Below are 19,560 nucleotides of genomic sequence, written 5' to 3' on the forward strand. Positions count from 1 at the left end.
GCGGGGCCGCCCCCGCGGAAGGAGCGCGCCGCCCCCGCCGCCCCGCGCCGCCCGCAGAGGGCGCTGCCGCCACCCGCGCTGCGCTCCGCGCTCCGCTCCGCGCCCGCCGGGCCAGCGCAGCCCCCGGTGCAGCCCCCGCGCCGCCCGCCCGCCCGCGGCCGCTCCGCGGGGCCGCGCCTCCCCCGCCCGCCTCGCTCGGACCCGCGCACAGCCGCGCACAGCCCGCACGCCCCGCGCACAGCCGCGCACAGGCGCGGCCGCCCGCTCGCCCCCCGCTCCGGCGGAGCCCCGCGGCCGGCGGGTGCCGCTGCCCCCCGGGGGTGCGCGCTGGCGGGAGGTGGGCGAGCGGGCGGTGGGGAATGGAGACGCCCGACAGCATCCGCGGGGCCGTGTGACAGCGAGCGGCGCTCAGACGCGCGCACGGAGCCCGAGCCCCCGCAGCCGGCGCAGCGCCGGGCAGAGCCGCCCTGCCCGTCCCGTCCCGCGGGGAGCCGGCATGGAGTGACAGCAGCGGCCAGGTAAGCGGGGCTGCCGTGCCCGAGGGGACGCTGCGCAGGTGATGGGTCGGGGCTCGCGGGTTTTGTGCCTGTGCCCTCACGGCTCGCTGCCGCCGCGTTTCTCCATCTCGCCCCTGCCCAAAAAACGCCCTTCCTCGAGCCCCCGGGCAGCCACGGCGGCGGTGCCGAGAGATTCGGGGCGCGTTACTTATGTAACCCGGGGGCGAGCAGCCGCGGCCGCTTCCCGCTGGGCAAGGGGTGAAGTGGCAGCGGCGAAAGCGCGGCCGAGGGGGACACGGTGGGGCGGGCAGGCGGCCCCGAGGTCCCCGTTTCCAGCTGCCGTCGCGGAAACCACCGCGTGGGAGCCGCATCCCCACGCCCTCGGGCAAAGCGCCGCCGCCGCGACGGGGCCGGGGCTGCTCCGGCCTCCCCCGGCTCCCGGGGCTCGGCACCGGGCACCGCGGGAGGGGACACCGGGGACGGCGTCCGCCCGGCCGCCCCCTCCCCCAGCGGCGCTCCAGCGGCGGTGCCGGAGCTGGGAAGAACTTCAAAGCGGGGAGGAGGCAAGGAGCGGGGGGGCGATGCTGTTTTGGCTGCTCCCGTCTCACTTCTCCGCTGGGAGGGCAGCGCGGGGAGGATGCGCTGCGGGGAGCTGGGGTCGATGCGGGCAGCCGGGAAGAGGCTGAGGGGAGCCGGGGTAGCTCTGGAGGTAGCCGGGGCCGGGCGGAGAGGAGCCGGAGCCGGGATGAGGGGGCGGCGCGGCCCCGCCGGGCGGTCAGGGAGGGACAGCCTCCCCCGGGGGACACGGGTGGCGGAGGGGACGGGGGTGTTCACGGAGGGGTGCCCGTCTCCTCTTGTTCGGAGGGAGAGTGAGCTCGGTATCACCATGGCGACCTGAGGGAGGAAAGCGCTAAATAAATAAATAAGTAGGAGATAACTCCCCCCCTCTTCTATTCCCCCCGGTCCTCGCCGTCCCTTCCAGGCCAGGTCCGGTGCCAGAGGTGGGGAGAAAGAGACCACAGACAAAACTTTCCTCTCGTGGTAAAAGCGGGCGGCGAAGGGCCGGGGGACCGCGGTGGGGAAGGGGCCGCAGTTTCGAGGAGCCAGGGACTCCCGAGTGGCCGTGGCCGGAGCATCTTCTCCGGGAAGCTGCCTCGGGGTTTGCTCCTCATGGCTGCTTGGGATGCTTAGGATGCATCCCTTTTCCCCCCCGCTCCTCGACCTCTCCGACAGCCCCGGGGCTCTCTGCCTTCGGCTGCCGGGCCGGTCCGGCCCCCGCTTCAGCACCGCGGACAGCGGCGGGGCGGAGGGGGAGCGCGGGGAGAGCGCGGGGAGAGCGCGGGGAGAGCGCGGGGAGAGCGCGGGGAGAGCACAGCTCGGGGGCTTGAATTGGGGATTCTGCGCTGGGAGGACCAGGGGGAGTCCCCACCGGTGTCCCCGCTGTTAAATTCCCCCCCAGCCGCTCCCCGCCGGGTGCCAGGAGCCGGAGGAAGACTCACCCAGGGCCACTAAACTTTCCTGAGCCAAAGGAATGCGGGAGCTGGGAGAAAAGACATGAAAAAATTACATCTTTTCCACGAGCTCGCTCGAGGATGTTTTTTAGGACTGTTTTGCAGCGGTTCTCTGTAAGTTGTTACAGGTAACTGCATCCCCCAGCAGGACCGTTCACACGCACAGCTCCCGTGAGAGGAGCCCTGCAGAAATTGTGAGAAATGCGTAGCCTCGGCTGGTTTGCCAGCAGAAAACTCGTGGAGAAATAGCACTTGGAAGGAATTGTGCTCGTAGCTCAGGGAGCCATCCCACTGCTGAGGGGCACAGTCGTACAGGTGGAGTTTGTGCCGGTCAGCCGTGATCAGCTCACCACAAAAACACCTCCTGATCGAGCCCTCTTCTCCTCAGACAGGTGGTGACCAGTTTAAATCAATACAAAAAGGGAAGGGAGAAAAAGTGTTCGGGTTAGTGATAATGCACCAACAGCCAGCATACATTTCCTGCTCTGATGGGTTGTGAATCACTGGCTCAGCGTGCCTATACCTATCTCGTTCTAGCAGTTACATATGCACTTATCACTTCAGACTGGGAAAAAATTAGTCTAGGAAAGCAAGCAGCATAATTAATACTCTTCACTGGGGAAGACAGAGATGGTTTAGCCACTTTTGGGCTGTTCACTGTGTCAGGATGTTCATTTTTCATTAAGCAAACAGAATTTATTCGATCTTGCCTCAGTGCTGATAGGCAGTAAACTACAGGTACACAGAGAATTACTGGTTTGGAATCCAAATCCCCGGCCTCTCTGGGCCATCCTTTAACTATCAGAAATCTATCAAGTCACACCAGGACTGGTTTCCTGCTTTGCCTGGCTTCCTTCTTGCTTTTAAATTCTCTGTTTGAAATAATTGTGGAAGAGACAACCACATAGGTGAGTCCTAGTCAAGTATGGGAGTTAATTGGGTTTTTCACTGATTCCTGGGATGCCCAGGGTGGGCATTCCTGGGTAAGGCTCTAGTGGAAGGTGTCCCTGGCAAGGGGTTGGCATGGGATGATTCTTAAGGTGCCTTTTAACCCAAAGCATCCTGTGATTCTGTGCAGGGACTCCAGGCAAATTCCTTGCTGAGAATAACAAATCCTTTCTCATGTAAATCCACATTTTGCCCTAACTCCACTTCTTGAGTGAACTAATGAGTTAAGCCTTTATGGAAACAGAGACCTGGATTTTATAATGCTGGGCCTCCCATTTCCAGGCCTGTCTCCCAGGGAATATGGGAATAAAGGCCCGAACTGTAAGTACAAGCTCAGGAACTCATTACTTTCCTGTGGGAAAAGGAGGAGTAACAGAAGCCAACTCTTCAGGGCAGCTACCAAACCATTTGCAATACTTGAAGCTATTGATTTCCTTACGTAAGGCAGTGCTCCTGCAGCGTCACAACAATGCCATCAGATCATTACCAAACAATTTTGCCTCATAAGCAAGTAAGGAAAGAATTAATTATAGCAACACCGACCGAAAGCCCCACAACCACAGCCCCAATCAGCTCAGTAAAAGACACAATTCCTCGTGGAATTTCTGCCAGTGCATTTGCACCACGTTCAGTTCGAGCTTCCCAAGATACATTATTTCACTGCAGAAAAGACTTGTTTTTCACAAGCATGTGTTTGGAGCCTTGTTTTGTAGTCATTTTGTTGAAGCGTGGTACTTTGGAAGGAAAATAAGATCTCTCATTCAAACTGTGTAAGAGAAACAGAATTTCATTTGTATTTTCATAAAATACCCATCACAAGGGATATATTCAAATATTTCACCATAGGTTGAGGTATAAGCTTTATGTTCTTTCACCTCTCAGGAACTCTGGACACCATTGGTGTAGGATTACTGGGTTTGTCATGATCTTCTCATGATGTTTTTACATATACAGTTTTATTCAGGATTTGTTTATATCCTTCTATAAAAGTAAGAAGTAAAATAATTCCTATTAACACTCTCCCAAATAAATGAAATTATGTCTGCAGCAGCAGTGCTTGATGCATTGTAAAGATCACATTCCTATTTTATAATTTCTTTGGTTTTTATTGCTGTTAAAAGCTTTGCACCTCTGTTCAGTGCTTCCATCACCTGCTTGCTCCAGGATGTTACTTTTTAATTGGGACAATTAACCAGGGGCAGTTTTTAAAAATATGTAAGGTTCAGGTTAATGTGTTACATTTGTGTGGATGTACAATTTTTACTGGTGGAGGCAGTTCGATACTAGAAAACAATATTCCCAATATATTAAGTATTAATATTTATATATTGATTGTGCAGAAAGAATGTGATGTTTCTTGACAAATCCCAAATTTCCCAAACAGCAAACCCAAGGGAAAAGTTTTAATCTCATTTCCACTTGACTTTCTGGAAGATTTTTTTTTTTTTTTTTTTTTTTTGGCTTTTACTTGCTTGGCTTTTGGAGGTTTTCTCCACATGCTTTGCTAGAATGCTGCTGATGTTGAAAATACAATTTTTATGTTTTATTAATAGCTGGAATAGAAGTATTGAACAATTGGAGGTTATTGAATCCAGTTTTTCCACACAGCACTGCAATTTTTAATGATGCCCAAGGACACTGGCTGGTGCAAGCTGGAGCCTTCTGACAGAGCCTCCTGACTGTGTTGTGGAGTCTCTGCCAAAAGGACATCCCACACCAGCCCATCCCAGCCCCACACTCAGCAGGACATCAATGGCATCAGTCCTGTCCATGCAGGTTCTGGAGGAGGAAAAGCTCTGTGATCAAAATTCTGGTGGAGAGACTGGAATTTTCCTGTCCTTAGTATGGCAGGTGTGGATCCTGTCCATAAGGAGGCTCAGAGCACCTTCAACTCCTCATTTAACTCATCACCTCCTCCTCAATTAACTCCTCACCCATGATCTGCCTCACAGAACATCACCCAGGGCCACGGGAATTTGGCAGCTGAGGAAACACACCTTGCTGCCATTTGAAAAGCTCCTTCAAGTGGATTTTTGCAGTCTATTCACGAGCTCCTACATGTGGCCAGCAGAACATCCTGTCCTCAGACACAGGACAAAAAACAAAGGGGGGAGATTTTCAAGTTCTTCAAAAACAGGCAACTTCTACCCTCAGAGTCACACAGTGCCCAGTAAAATCGTAGAATTATAGAATCACAGAATGGTTTGGATTGGAAAAGACCTTAAATATCATCTTGTTCTAACCCCCTGCCATGGGTAGGGAACCTTCCACTAGAGCCCCATCCAGCCTGGCCTTGAACACCCCTTGAAAATCTTCATGAGTGCAAGGGCTCTCCACAGCCCTGACTGCAGAAGCCCCAGTTTATGCCAGAGGTTGCACAAGAAGCTTTAACATAAGTGCCAAGGGCTGCTCAGAGAAGTTTTTTTTCTGGAGTATTACTCAAGAGAGCTTTGAATTAAAAAATAGCCACAATGCAAAGGCCCATTCTGCTGCTATTTGCCAGTTACAACCTCAGGTTAGACATTAATGGTAGCTGGAAGTCTATATCCACAATACCCACCAATCTTCAGCTGGAAATTATTTACTTCCAAGAAGTATTTACTTTCTTGACTCGCTCTGGTAGGAAAATACCGGAGTGTATCCAAGGGCAGAGCCTGCCTCGCAGTCAGAAAACCCTTCACATTTGCACACACAGCTTGCAATTCACAGGAGTAAATTAGGATTCCACAGAGATTTAAGGAGTTTTTTAGAAGCATCTACACTAATAACTCTGTGTGTGAGTGCAGACAGTGAAGGCTCAAATATTTAAGCCAGGGAGCCTCTTATTAATCCTGACTGCCAGCAACCTACCTACCCTTTCTGGCCATGTCCACACTGAGGGAGCTCAGCTTCAGACTCTGACATCTCTGGGGACATCCAAGCCCTCAGGAAAACCTCTCAGCCACAGGAAGCCCCTGACTCATCCTAAAACTGAGGAACAGGTTGTCCAGAGATGCTATGGCTGCCCCTGGATCCCTGGAAGTGTCCAGGGCCAGGCTGGACAGGGCTTGGAGCAGGCTGGATTAGTGGAAGGTGTCCCTGTCTCACCCTGGATGATCTTAAGATCCCTTCCAACCCAAATAATTCTGGGGTTTTATGCGTTTGGGATGCTGGCACAAATGTAAATATGAACTTTGCCAGTTGGCTTTGAGGCCTGATCCTCATGTGCCCCATGGCTAAAGGAGGTTACAGACAATTTGGGTGGGGAGAGGTGCTTCAACAAACCCTTGGATATGGTTCCACAACCCGTCACAGGCCCGCAGGAACAGCCTCAGTCTTGACTTAATTTCACTTCATAGCTTTTGACCTGTGTTGGGTCTTCAGATTCAACTGTGCCTTCAGGAAGAGAAGTCCCTGGTCTGATTGCTGCTGCCGCAGCAGTGATGGCATTTCAGAGGCAAATAAACACTGAAGATCACAGGTTTGTACAGCTGGTCTGGATTATCCCACATCCCTCTAATCTGTAGAGACTGTTGGAGGCTGACCTGAGGAAGCCACCATGCACAGGATTTTTTGTGACTCTCTGGAGCAGAACACTGGGGCTTGTTTCCTGATGAAAGCCAAGTGCTGGCATTTGTGCTGAATTCTCAGAAAAAAAAAAAAAATAAAAAAACAACCCCAAAACACTTCTGGACAAGAAAACAATTAATGTGCAGATTGAAAGGGTGAAACGGGAGGCTGAGGGAACAAATGGCACGATGAGAGCCTGCACGAGAGCATCGTTAATTCAATGCTCTAATCAACTGTGTTCTGCAGTGCTTCATCACAACCATCCCTGCACCAGCCTCTCCAGCTCAGAACACTTTGCAGCATTGCAGGAAATCCTCTGCTTTTTGCTTGCCATTTAAAAAAATAACCTCATTGTGTCTTGTCAATACAGACAACTTTGTCAATGAAAACAGAGGAGAAATTATCGTGTAATTTAGTATTTATCATAATCAAGAGCAGGGGTTCATTAGAACAATGAGCAATTGTCAAATTATTTCTCAGAGTAGTTATTTGAAGAATGAGAAAAGGGGTTTTCCTACCTTCCTGCTTTTTCTCCCACCATCTCCTGCTGACACACAGAGTCTGCAGTTTCTATCAGCCTGCCAGATCAATTTCCCATTCCTGAAAAGAAGCGTTTATGTTAAATGATTGTAATTAAGAACCTCCTTACCGCTCAATAGCTGTCTGGACATGCAGAGTTAATTCCCCATTGATTTCCATGAGGCCAGATTTTCACAGAAAGATCTCCAAAAGGCACTGCCTGCTTCGGAAGTGCAGCTTCCCTGGGCTTCTTAGAGTATCATAGAATGGAATCACGGAATCACTAAGGTCGGAAAAGACCTCCAAAGTCATTGTGTCCAGGCTGTGACCCATCCCCACCTTGTCCCCAGCCCAGAGCACCGAGTGCCACCTCCAGCCCTTCCTGGGACACCTCCAGGGATGGGCACTCCAAACCTCCCTGGGCAGCTCTTTCCAAGGCCTGAGCTCCCTTTCCATGGGGAAATTCCTCCTGGTGTCCACCCTGAGCCTCCCCTGGCACAGCCTGAGGCTGTTTCTCCTTGTTCTGTCCCTTGTTCCCTGGGAGAAGAGATCAAACCCACCCTGGCTGCCCCCTCCTGTCAGGGAGTTGTGCAGAGCAATGATGTCTCCCCTTAGAGCATCAATGAAAAGAGCTGAGCAACTCCAAGGGGAAACTCCAAAAAGTAATTTTATTCCATCAAAGATCTCAGGAGGCTTCTAGAGACACCACAGTTTGGTGCCTCAAGTTTCATGGCATGCCTGTCTAATAATTAAATCAGCATGGCCATCCACAGGTGCAGAAAGTGGGGGAGATGAGTCCCTGTCCTCAGAGCTCCCTCACAGAACTGAGCCCACTAAACTTCTTTGCACTGTCCTGCATCACTCTCTTCCTGCCTGGCTTATAAAAAGTACCAAGTTTATGTAGAAGTCAGGCTTATTTTTATCTCACATTGTCCCTGACACTCTGCAGCTGCAGCCTGAAGTGGCTCAGTGCCCCCTGGTCTCAGAGGTGGCCTTGGACTCTCAGAGCTGGAACCAACAGCAGGGGCAGGGAGAACACAGCTGGGCAAGGAAATGGAAGGATTCCTTTTTACCTAATTAAAACCAGGGGCTGTTTAATGATCTCAGGATTGTCATCAGCTGCAATAGGCTGCAGATCAGTGTCAGTGCAGAGAGGAAAGGAGGCTGGGCTGGAAGGGAATCTGTGCCAGCTTTGGTGTGTTCTCCTCAGTACTCTGCTGGCTTTGTCTGCTACAAGTGCAGGAGAGCAGAGCTGGTACGTGAGAAATAAATAAAGTGCCTCATTTAGTCCTTCACCGAATGGGAGCTGGGGGTTATCAAACCTTCACCCACCAGCACTCGTAGAGGGGAGGAGGGGGAAGGAGGCAGCTGGATGCCAGCCCATCAGGGCCACCCAGCATGGTGTGTCCACCAAGCCGGGCATGTTTCACCAAATCCAGCGTCTCTGCAGTCATCTCAAAATCCAGGGCTGGTGTGATTCACTGCACAAGGATGCCAATACTTCAGGTAGTTAATCATGTTCAATAAACTAGATACATGTTTATGTCAGCAGAGTGTCCCGGAGGGATGTGAACAATCCTTGGGAAGCTGCTGGATTCTATCTACGAGGCATAATTACATTGAGGCATAAAGTGCATCCCAAGCTTTCTGTGATTACAAACAAAGCAGTGTTAATCCACTTCCCCCAAATACACCAAAGTTACCACTAAAACCTGCAAGAGAAACAAGCAAACAGAACATTGTAGTGACCAAGAAAATATTCCAACCATACCTGCAATACCCTAGCGATGGTGACTGTAATTAAATGTTGGACATTTACAATGTGCTATTTTTTGTTGGTAAGGATTGATTTACTGTAGGTGTTCTCCACATATTCACCACCGTGAAACTTTTCCCTGCAACAGCACGTAAAGGTTTAAGGGTGACCCCAAACTTCTGCTGCAGTTCCAAATCCTGGGTCTGGCTGAGTTCTTCGTTTCTAGCCAGAGGAAGGAAAGCGTCCTTCAAAATGTAAGGTTGAAATTTGGCAGGGGTGGGAAGGAGAAGGGCTCGAGAGAGAAAGGAAAACAACATACAAAAAAAAAAAAAAAAAAAAAAAAAGGGAATGGAATAGAAGTCCTAGAATTGGATCATAAAGACTCCCATATTTGGAACAGCCCATTCCACAGTTCTGGCATGGCTCCCTGGAATTTAGGTGACCTGAAACATCTGGATGTTGCTGATCACTATTTTCTACTCCTTGCAAGTGGCAAATTTGTGGTCTGAGCTACAGCAGTGAATTCACTGACCCAACACTACCAAAGCCTTTGCCTTCTGGATGTATAGAAAATAGTTTTCCTTGAATAACTATTTTTTATAAACTTCTCTCCAGAAAAAAAATAGGACCCTGTGTGTATAAACAGCAAATGCCTGCTATTGACACGCTGCCTTCCAGTGGTGTTTGCTTCAGGAAAGAGCTCTGCTCTTCCATTGACACAAGGATGGCAGATATGAAGCCAATTTACCTCCAGAAGTTCAACAGAAATATCATATAAAGTCAAAGAAAATAATAATAATAATAATAATAATAATAATAATAATAATAATGTTTGCAAAGAGCAGAACTCGTGGTTTGTTTGCTGTTTTGTTTTTAATTCCAGCTGCTTTCAGAAGCCAAACTGGTGGGTTTGGGCACAACTCAAATATTAGAAGAGAATTAAGCAGGCAAATCAGGTAGGGCCTTAGAATTACACCAGAGGAAAGATTTATGATATTAACATGAGGGGAAATAATAATAACAAAAGAAAGTGGAGGAAGCCTTGCAGGAAATGCTCAGGGCTAGTAAAACCTACCAAGCTGCTACAGAAATAGAATCACAGAAAATATGAGACCTTCTAAATTCATTTTAGTCAAAGAGCATTAAAGTCTCTCTGTTCACTTCAAGGGGTTTCATATCAGACCTTAAATGTAAATTTATTTTAAATAGGCTGGTATGGAAGAGAGAGAGGTCTGACATGCAGCTTCCTTAGCACATCCCAGGATGACTTCATTCCTTCAGACTGGCATCAGAAATATTTGTATAATCCAGCCTAAACTTTGTTCCTATTTGTGCTTTGTCGGTGTCAATGTACAGCCAGCAGAGAGAGAGAAGGTGATCCAACAACACATTCTAGAAACCTCTACAAATTCTCCAAATCCTTTCCCAGTGGGATGATTTTAAATGGAGTTTCTCACATTTGGCCACAAAACAAGCACGTGGTGCTCCCATAGGAGTTCTGCAGCTCCCCAGGATGGAAGAGCACATTTTCAACAGAGGTGGATGTGCATCAACCCAAACATTTACCAGGAGCTGCAGCCTGAGTGTTTCTGCTTGATCTTTAATTAAGGTCAGCCTGCCTTAGGTCCAAAGCATGGATTTGGGAGTAAATATGAAAACAGATTTCAAAGCAGCTTATTTTAAAATTAATGGCTGTTGGCACCTGCATGGAACGTCAGTCAAGAGCGGTTGAGGTGAGCACAGCTGAAATGGTGCCATAAAAATATTAAGCCATCTGTTATGTTTTAAATATTATTTTTAGAAGTGCAGAATAAAGTCAGATTTATTCCTACTTCGCCTTAATGAAGTTTTCCAGAAATAAGTAGTGCACTAACAGACTCCTGACGATTTATGGCAGTAACCAGTCCATAAAAAGCCCATTAAAAGTGATGTTCAAGCCATCGAATGTGTAGGCAGGGCCACCCCATAAGTTTCAAGACAAAAACCAGCCCAGGAGCTGGGCTGTGCAATTGGAAAAGGTGGGAGCAAACAGTGGTAACTGAAATGGCAAGAAATCTTCATTTTGTTCTTGAAAACAACGCCTCAGGCACCCTCCTTACGAGCAGAAGAGGGAGAAAAATCCGACTTCACTGTTTGCAAATTACACAGAGGAAGAACTTTAAATTTCCACAACAATTTCTGGTTTCAGGCAAATTTCTCATTTCAGTGAAATCTGAAGCTGAGTGAGGCTGGGCCCAAAGCACATATTCCACATTTTAGCACAGTCACAGTCTAAAAAGTGCATTTTTCTGAGTTGACCTCGGATTGAATTGACCATCATTAGTGAAGGTGCACCATCAGGAAAAACCACAAACCACTAACAAAACCCAAAACCAAACCAAAGCAAACCCTACATACACACACACACTCACACACAAAATGAAAAAGCCTAAACTTCAAACCTAACTCTCCAGTTCTAATTGTAATTATCAAAACCATACTCAATAAATTAGAATTAGCACTTCTGCTCAATCTCCCACACCAACATGGGAGGCAAAAAGGAGAGGACCAGTGTAGCTTGATGCAGCTGCATAAACATGAATTAATGATCAGCAGAGAGGTCAAAATTAGAACTGTTAGAACTAAATTTTTTTTTTTAAAAAGTGTAAAAAGTTTCTCTCCCCAGATTGAAATTTTCATAAAATTAACTGGAAAATAAAATGCTTTACCTTTATATTGCCTATTTCCTCTGTGCCAAGTCAAGGACTTAATCTTGTACAAGGACCTAATCTTGTTTGTCCTCCCAACTTCCAGGGTTTTGGTGCATGTGGAAAGACTCTTGTCCAGTGTATGTGGAGTTATTGCTCTAATTTAACACCTGCCATGAATCTTAAATGAACTCGGAACAAAACCTAACGAAAAATACAGAATATAAAAATTATTACATAATTCCACAGAATCATAGAAAAAACAGATTAGAAGGGAGCTCTGGAGGTCCTTCACAGGTGCCAGGCAGAGGGAATAATCCCATTCCTCAGCCATTTGTTCCCAAAGCATCCCAGTGTACGTTCAGCCTTCGTTGCTGGAGGTTGCACAGCTGATCCATGTGGAAGTGGGTATTTGTGGAGCTCCCAGATTTTATCCCAGTTACCAGCCTGTACTGATGCATGGGCTGCTCTTTTCCAGGTGCAGGACTTTGTTTTTTTCCCTTGTTCAACTTCATGAGTCTCAACAGCCCATTGTTCTGGCTTTCCTGAAGAATCCCTGTGCATCCACTGCTCCTTCCAGTTTGGAGTCAGCTGGAGGCTGAGATTCCTTTGGTGCCCCAAAAGGAATCAGCCCCCAAGGGGTACCAGGAGCTGTGAGATTTGAATCTGCAGACCTTTCAGAAGTCAAGCCCACTTCCCACCCCTCCTTACGGTCCCTCCATCCCCTCCATTTGTCCTTTTTTTGGCCAGCAAAACTCTGGGATGGTGTTGAAAGTCTTACTAAAAACTTGCTACTCTCCCCTCATCCACAGATCCAGACATTTTGTGGTAAAAAACTATCAGATTTGCCAGCCATGGATAAATGTATTGCTTGGAGAGGTTATGGACTCCCCATCCCTGGCAGTATCCAAGGCCAGGTTGGACACTGGGGCTTGGAGCAGCCTGGGACAGTGGGAGGTGTCCCTGCCCATGGCAGGGGTGGCACTGGATGGGCTTTAAGGTCCCTTTCAACCCAAACCCTTCCATTATTCTAAATTCTACAATTCTAAATCCAAGCTGGCTGTTCCTGACCATATTCTTGTGTTTCATCTTTCTGGAAATGGCTTTTCTGAGAGTATATTCATTAATTTTCCCAAGGAGTGAAGGAAGGTTAATCAGCCTGTTGTTCCCTAAATGTGCCTTCTTATTTTCCTTAAAAGGACAATAAATCATTTCCCTGTGTACAGTCACCGGGGAATTTCTTATGTCGTTTGACTTTAAATGCTTTCATGTTCATTATTCTAATTTTTAGATTTCATGATTCCTTCCACTTGAAACATCCTTGTCTCTTGCTGCTAACTTGGCTGATTCTCAGGGTGTAACTTGACTTTCTGTGTGAGCAGTCCATCACTGGATGATTTCTTGGCAATCTTGTTCAGATTTGTGTCACATTTCTAGAAGGTTTATGTTTCATTCCTAAAGCCTTCTCATGCAGAAAGTAGGGGCACAGCATCCCAGCCCAGGAATGGGTTTGGAATTTTCCTTTATGAGGTGTTACCTTCATAAAATTCCTGCCTTTACTAAACATTTTAATTCTATCCTTTCCATGTGCACATGCACTGGAATAAGAATAATTTGAGAAACTTTTAAGACATTTGCAACAAAACAAAGGTCAATAAAAGAGTTTAATCGTTCACTTGGCTAATATTTGTTGTGTGAGCAGCTCTGCCCTGCCAGAGCCCACAGAGCTGTCTGGATATACAGAACTCTTCAGGAATTTTGCTTTAGTTACTTCTGAGTCCTCCTTGTTTGCTTGTGATATTTCCAAGTGGATATTTTTGATCCCGGCCAAACATAAAAGGTGGTGGCTGCTTTTGAAGTGACTGAGAGTTTCCCAACTCATTTCAGTGGGAATAAATTGAAACCCTTAATTACATTTTGTCATCTCTATCAATCTTTGTGGAAGAACTTTAGCACAGTGATATTTTCCTCACAGGCATATCCTTGTGGGATAATAATTGAAAATGTGAATTAACTGCATTAAGTATCGTATAATCAGGGTGGGTTTTTTTTTCCTAAGACAGTCACATTTTTGATTGACTTACACTGCTGCAGCAGTGACTTGAATTAGACATTTTGCCATTAAAAGCAGAGCAAGAGGATTACAAGGAATTCTGAAACAGATAAACCCTTGCTCCACTCTGCTTTTGCACAGATTGTTTTCCCCAGTTTCTCTCTCAGCTTCGTGACTACAAAGATCTCTGGACTATACCCAAAGCCATCAGAGCTGTTTCAGGTGCTGAAATGAACTAAATACTCATCATTTACTCCCTCTCAAGTGGCTGATCTTTGCCTCACCTTCTTTCACCTCTGCTCCTTCTCCTGCTCCTTATATTTGTAGGGGGAAAAAAAGGAAAAAGCCTCTTTTTTTCTTTCATTTTCTCAAGGTTGCTGAACAAAGCCTTTTATCCCCACTGGGCCTCTGAAAATGTGCCATGGTTACCCTCCACTCTTGGATGGATTTCCCACATCCCTCCTGAAGGTGTTCATCCCTTTTCCTCAATATATATCAATGACAAAGCTCAAGTTTTTAAGGTACATTGACAAGAGAATGAATTATCCTGTTTTGAGGAGCAGGAAAATTTTAATTTGCCCAGATTAGAAAGGAGTAAATTCCATTTTTTAAGCACAAATCCTCACCTGTCTTGAAGATTGTTGTTTCCCCACTGGATATATATTCTGTCTCCTACTGGAATGACAAATTTTGTCCTCAAAATATGAGGCTGAGGGACTAAGAAGTGCTGGAAAACCCTTCAGACCACGAACCACAGGCAGGCAGAGAATGCCATTTTCTAAACAAAAAAGCGATTAACCCTTATTAACCTGTGCCCCTTCTCCAGGCAAGGGGCCAAGATGAAAGAACAGAGTCCTTACTAAAAAAAAATACCACAAGGAGAGTTTATTTTAGGGAACAAACCTGTGGCATCAGGACAGGGACCTGGAGGGCGACGCTGCAAGGCTCTGTTTTAGCCTCCCTCAGATCCATCAAAGTCTCGGAGTGTTCAGTGGACACACACTCAGTGCAAAATCAAATAATGGTTCTCTCCTAATTTCCAGCATTCTGAACTCTTCAGTAGCATCTAAAGGAGAAGCTTTTCTCCTGCCTCTAGCAACTCCCACAGAAAGAGGAACATTTGGAGCTTAGCACGGTTCCAGGAGATGCAGCACAGCTCTACAGTAGTGACAGGGCCAGGAAAAGAAGATCCGATGGAAAGAGATGCAAGAAGAATTCCATGGCCAACTCTTGTAAATAGTCACCTATTTGCACCAAACAAGGATCTCATGCTAAGTACACAATTATCCATGTTTTCATCAGGTCACTGGATTAAATCCTTGGGCTGCAGCAGCTCGTTGCACACACACACAGATGGACATTTTGCCTGGCACATTTATCCTCTAATCTGAATAATTCCCATTAAAGAACTTCCTTCTTTTAGCTGTCACAAACTGAGGCTGTTCACCTTTCTCATGGAATTCAGTGCTCCATCCCACTGTCACTCTCCTCATCGAGCAGTTCCTGTCTCTCCATGCTGCTGCAGCATTACATAACCACCCCTGTGCAAAAGCTGGAGGAAAACCCAGCTCAAGAGCCCAGCACAGCACAGCCACGTCCAGGTGCCTCCTTGGAGAAAGGCACAAACTCGAAGTTGACCAATTCCCACTGGAATTGCAGTGGTGGGATGGAGAGAGGAGAGAATGATGTGCAACCAGCCGAGTCCAAGCGAATACAGCACCTTTGGAAACCTGTTCACATTCCAGGGAAGAATTTCTGTCTTTCCTTCAGTAAGGGTGTGAATTTCTCCCAACGTGTCTGAACAGAGATTAATAGAAAACATTAAATGAGTAGCAATACTTATTTATTAAAATCCCACTATTTAACATGCACATAAGGCCTTCAGCTCCCTTCTGGGCATACAGAGCATGGAACAAATGCAGTGCAAGGACTTCATTTATTCCCAAAACTTCAGTGTGGTGCTGTTGCCTGGAGAATTATTCCTACCAAGAGCCAGGACTTCTCCAGACACAGGAATACCCTCACAGTAGCACTGCTGTGCAACTCTGAGAGCCCAAGTCAGCAATTCTCTACAACAAAGTGTCCCAGGTTTAATTCACCACAGGATTCAGTGTCTTCCTTAAAACAAAGCACCAGAATTCATTTAGGATAACTGCTTGGTAAGGCACTGGCCCAGCAGCTCTCAAGAGCTACAAAATACAAGATACAGGCTGGAGTTTTAAATATAACATGTTGTATTTAAGTTAGATTTAAGAGCATCACAATGTCCATAAGCAAGAGCATGAACATTTTAACACAGGACTGCTGCCAGCATGGCAAGGCGGTGAAGTGCCGTGGCCTTCCAAAAACATCCCCAACGGGACGGAGCCGCTTTGGGGCCAAGCAAAGGTGCAGCCACACACCTGAGATGGTGCAGCCACTCACTCACACATCCACAGTGCAGTGATCAGTGGAAAAGAGGTGAGAAGGAGCGCCTGTATGGGGTTCCAGCAAGCAGGATTTATTCCACACATTGAGGGTCCAGCAACAAAAGGCAAAAGGGAGGACAAGGGTACAACTTTTATATGGGGCTGGGAGAAACCAGAGCCAATGGACTGAGGGCCAGGAGGGGGGGTAAGGGCAGGGTGAAGGTACAACAACCAGAAGGGAAAAGAGAGGGGCGGGCAGGAGAGCAGAAACCAATGGGAGAATCAGGAGTGGGGAACTTTCTAGATGGGGACCAAATAAAGTATAAAGGGAAGAGGCCAACGGGCTAATCCAAAACACAGGAACAGCAGACAATAATATATTAAGATGTGGGAAGGCTCCTTGTGCAAAGGGGGTGGTTCAAGACTTATGGATGGTCCCACTTGCAGACCTGTTTTGTCCCCACTGGTCCTGACCGGTGCAGTCTCACGCACTGCAACACAGGACATCTCAAAGACCAAGCAATAGATCATGGAATCATGGAATGGTTTGGGTTGGAAGGACCTTAAAACTCATCCAGTGCCACCCCTGCCATGGGCAGGGACACCTCCCACTGTGCCAGGCTGCTCCAAGCCCCAATGTCCAGCCTGGCCTTGGGCACTGCCAGGGATCCAGGGGCAGCCCCAGCTGCTCTGGGCACCCTGTGCCAGGGCCTGCCCACCCTCCCAGGGAACAATTCCTTCCTAATATCTAATCTGAACCTACTCAGTTTGAAGCCATTTCCCTTTGTCCTGTCACTTCAGGCCCTGGTCAAAAGTAACTCTCCATCTTTCTTGCAGTCTCCCTTTATCAGTATTATCATCTTTAGATGATTGCAAAACTTTTGCCACAGAAGCAATGTCAGCATAGAGAAAGAGGAGGAATGAAGTTGGGCATCTTCATCTTTGGGACACTTTGAAGTGGCACTTGGGGACATGGGTTAGTGGTGGCTTTGGCAGTGGTGGGGAATGGTTGTGCTGGATGATCTTGAGCATCTTTTCTAACTCAAATGATTCTGAGTTTCCAGGTGTGTGCAAACACCACTGACTTTGGCAAAGGCCTAAAATCAGAGCCAAGCTTCTTGAGGTTCTAAAAGGGATGAAGTCAGTGAATGAATCAATCCATTGAACAAATCTGAGCATTCCCCTTCATTTCCTGTATTTTTGCATCAGCACAGACAACATATGAGATGATTGGGATAACAAGTTCCTGGTGCAATTCCTGTGCACAGAAGGTTTGTCCAGTGCTTTTCCAGTCATATTTTGCACAGGGAAGGACTTGATACAAGCGCCAGGTAGTGATAGGAGAGAAGAGGAACAAGGTGCTAATACACTGGGGATTGAAAGAAGATCACTGATCTAAAAGGATCAGAACATCTAATCTCTTGTGGGCAATTAGAAGAATCACACAAATTCCAGGAGCTGTCAGTCATCGGGATTTGGGGGAACTCTGTAGAAAACTGCAGCAGTTAGGGAAAGCTGTCCCCCAGAGAAAGGGCACACACACACACACACACACACACACACACACACAGAGGAATCCGGATCAAGTATAAAAAACCAAGAGGTTAACTGAGCTAAGTGGAGAATTTCACACCGGCCTCACAAGAACAAAGCACACACAGACTGTGCCGTGACATTAAAGATAATTTCTGAAGGAAATAGGGGTTAACACTGGAAAGCAAGAAACACAAAGAGAAGTTCAGCTTGGAAGAGGCAGCAGTAATAGAAAGAAATTAATCTGGAGTAAATCAGTAGTAAGAGGAAGTGTTGGGAGAGTTTTGTCGCACTTTCAACAGGAAGGAAAGATACAGATGATATTTAGTAGGATAAAGAATATTTTTTGTGGGTTTTTGCACAGGAAAGGCCTGTGGTGAGCAAGGGACTACTCAACCCAAGAGGGAAGATCCTTCCCTAGAACTGGATAAGACATAACATAAAGCTTGATGTTCTCAAATCAATTAAACCTGAAGAATAGCCTAAGGACAGTCTGAGACAACATGAAATCTACCTCAGAATTCATGGAGAATGAGGGAAATTCCAGCAGGCTGGAAAGAGCAGATGTGGTGCCTGTCTTAAACATGAAGGATGTTTGGCAGAAAAAGGAAGAAACACTGGTGAATTATGGACCACTCACCTTAAATTAAGCTCTTTAAAAAATAAAAACTGCTTTAGGCAAGAGGAAATATAAGCCAAAATGGCTTTATCAACAGCCCATTGCATCAAACCTGCCTCATTTCATTCCACAGTAGATCAACACAGGCTAAGAAAGAAGCTGAGCAGGGTCATATATTTTGATTTTATTAAGACATTGCACCATCTGCCACAGTGTTCTAATCAGGAAACAGGGAAAGCTGATCTAGGAGAAATTACCTTCTCATGGCCCCAAAATTAATTGTAAAATGTGCTGAGGAAGAGTTACCAGAGGTGCATTGACAGCACAGAAGGATGTGTCCAGATGGGTCTGTGGAGTGCCCAATTCTGTCTTGGATAAAATAACGTTTTTAGTATTTTAGAGGGTAAGTTTAGCATCCAAAATGATCTCAAGAAGGTGAAGAAAAGGTCTGAAAAACCAGGTTCAACTCCAATAGCAACACAGACTATTGCCCTAAAACAGGAATAATTGGCTACAAAAACAAAGAGTAACAAAACCCAAGAATAATCCGCTACAATAATAAAGGACGGGAAAAATTAGAGAACAAAATTCCCAAACACGCTCTAGATCTCGCATATTCTGCCCTGAAATATGTGAATCAGGCCCAGGAGAAGCAGAGCATCCCACTCCTGAGAACAAGGATCCAAAGCCTTTCTTTGTGCCTGATGACTCTTTGCCACCACAGAGCCTCTACTTTAAATGCTTCCAAAGTTGTGTGACGTTGCTCTGAGCCAAATGTTTCTTTAAGGTGTTCAGCACTTCAGGAATGCAGGCAGGACAGATGTTTTACCAAGCTGCTTGTGGGTTCCAACAGCCTGGTTGTGTCTGCCAGGAGCAGATCCTGAAGGAGACTGAAGGGTGTTTGGCTGCCTCGCTGAGACATTTGGAGGAGGAGGAGGAGATGAGGGGAGGCCTTTCCCAAGAAAAGCTCCAGAGCTCTGACTGAGTCACCCCGGGCTCAGGACCCCATGAGCAGTTAGGACTGAGCCTAAATGCCAATCCTACAATGCCTTTGTCTTGAGGCACTTGGAGCTCGTGGGCTGGGGAAAGCAGCAGAGCACAAAAGCGTGTGCGGCACTCCGAAACCCTTTCAGGGCTTTCCAGCCGAGTGCTTTGAAGCAGCAGAATGTTCCTCTCTCGTTTTTGGGCGGAAATCACAAAAAGCAGATGTTCCACTCTGCTCATTTTTGTCACTGGCACCCGGCCCCCTGGCAGGATTCAAACAACTGTTGGCATCCTTGGAGCAGCTGGGCAGCAGAGCTGCTTCCTTCGCTCACACAATGCCAGTCTGAACAACCTTTGAGCCTAAAACCTTGTTCCTTTGTAATCTGTATTTTGGCAGGCTTCTCTCTTTTGGCACTCCCCCTGCTCAAATGTGGTATTCCCCAATCCTTACAGAGTCTGGGATGTGTCTTTATTGCACCGTAAATGCTGATGAAAA

At 47.2% G+C, this 19,560-nt stretch overlaps 1 protein-coding gene across 2 annotated transcripts in view; it reads left to right on the forward strand.

The window, feature by feature from the left end:
- Nucleotides 1–303: 303 nt before the first annotated feature.
- Nucleotides 304–19,560, forward strand: part of KCNJ6 (potassium inwardly rectifying channel subfamily J member 6) — a 148,549-nt gene continuing 129,292 nt past the window's right edge. For both annotated transcript variants that reach the window (XM_039553472.1, XM_039553476.1), the window contains exon 1: nt 304–518. The gene's annotated coding sequence lies outside the window, so the exon portion shown is untranslated. The remainder of the gene's footprint in view (nt 519–19,560) is intronic.

This window comes from Corvus cornix, chromosome 1, assembly GCF_000738735.6.
Source record: "Corvus cornix cornix isolate S_Up_H32 chromosome 1, ASM73873v5, whole genome shotgun sequence".
In the NCBI taxonomy this organism is placed as follows: Eukaryota; Metazoa; Chordata; class Aves; order Passeriformes; family Corvidae; genus Corvus; species Corvus cornix.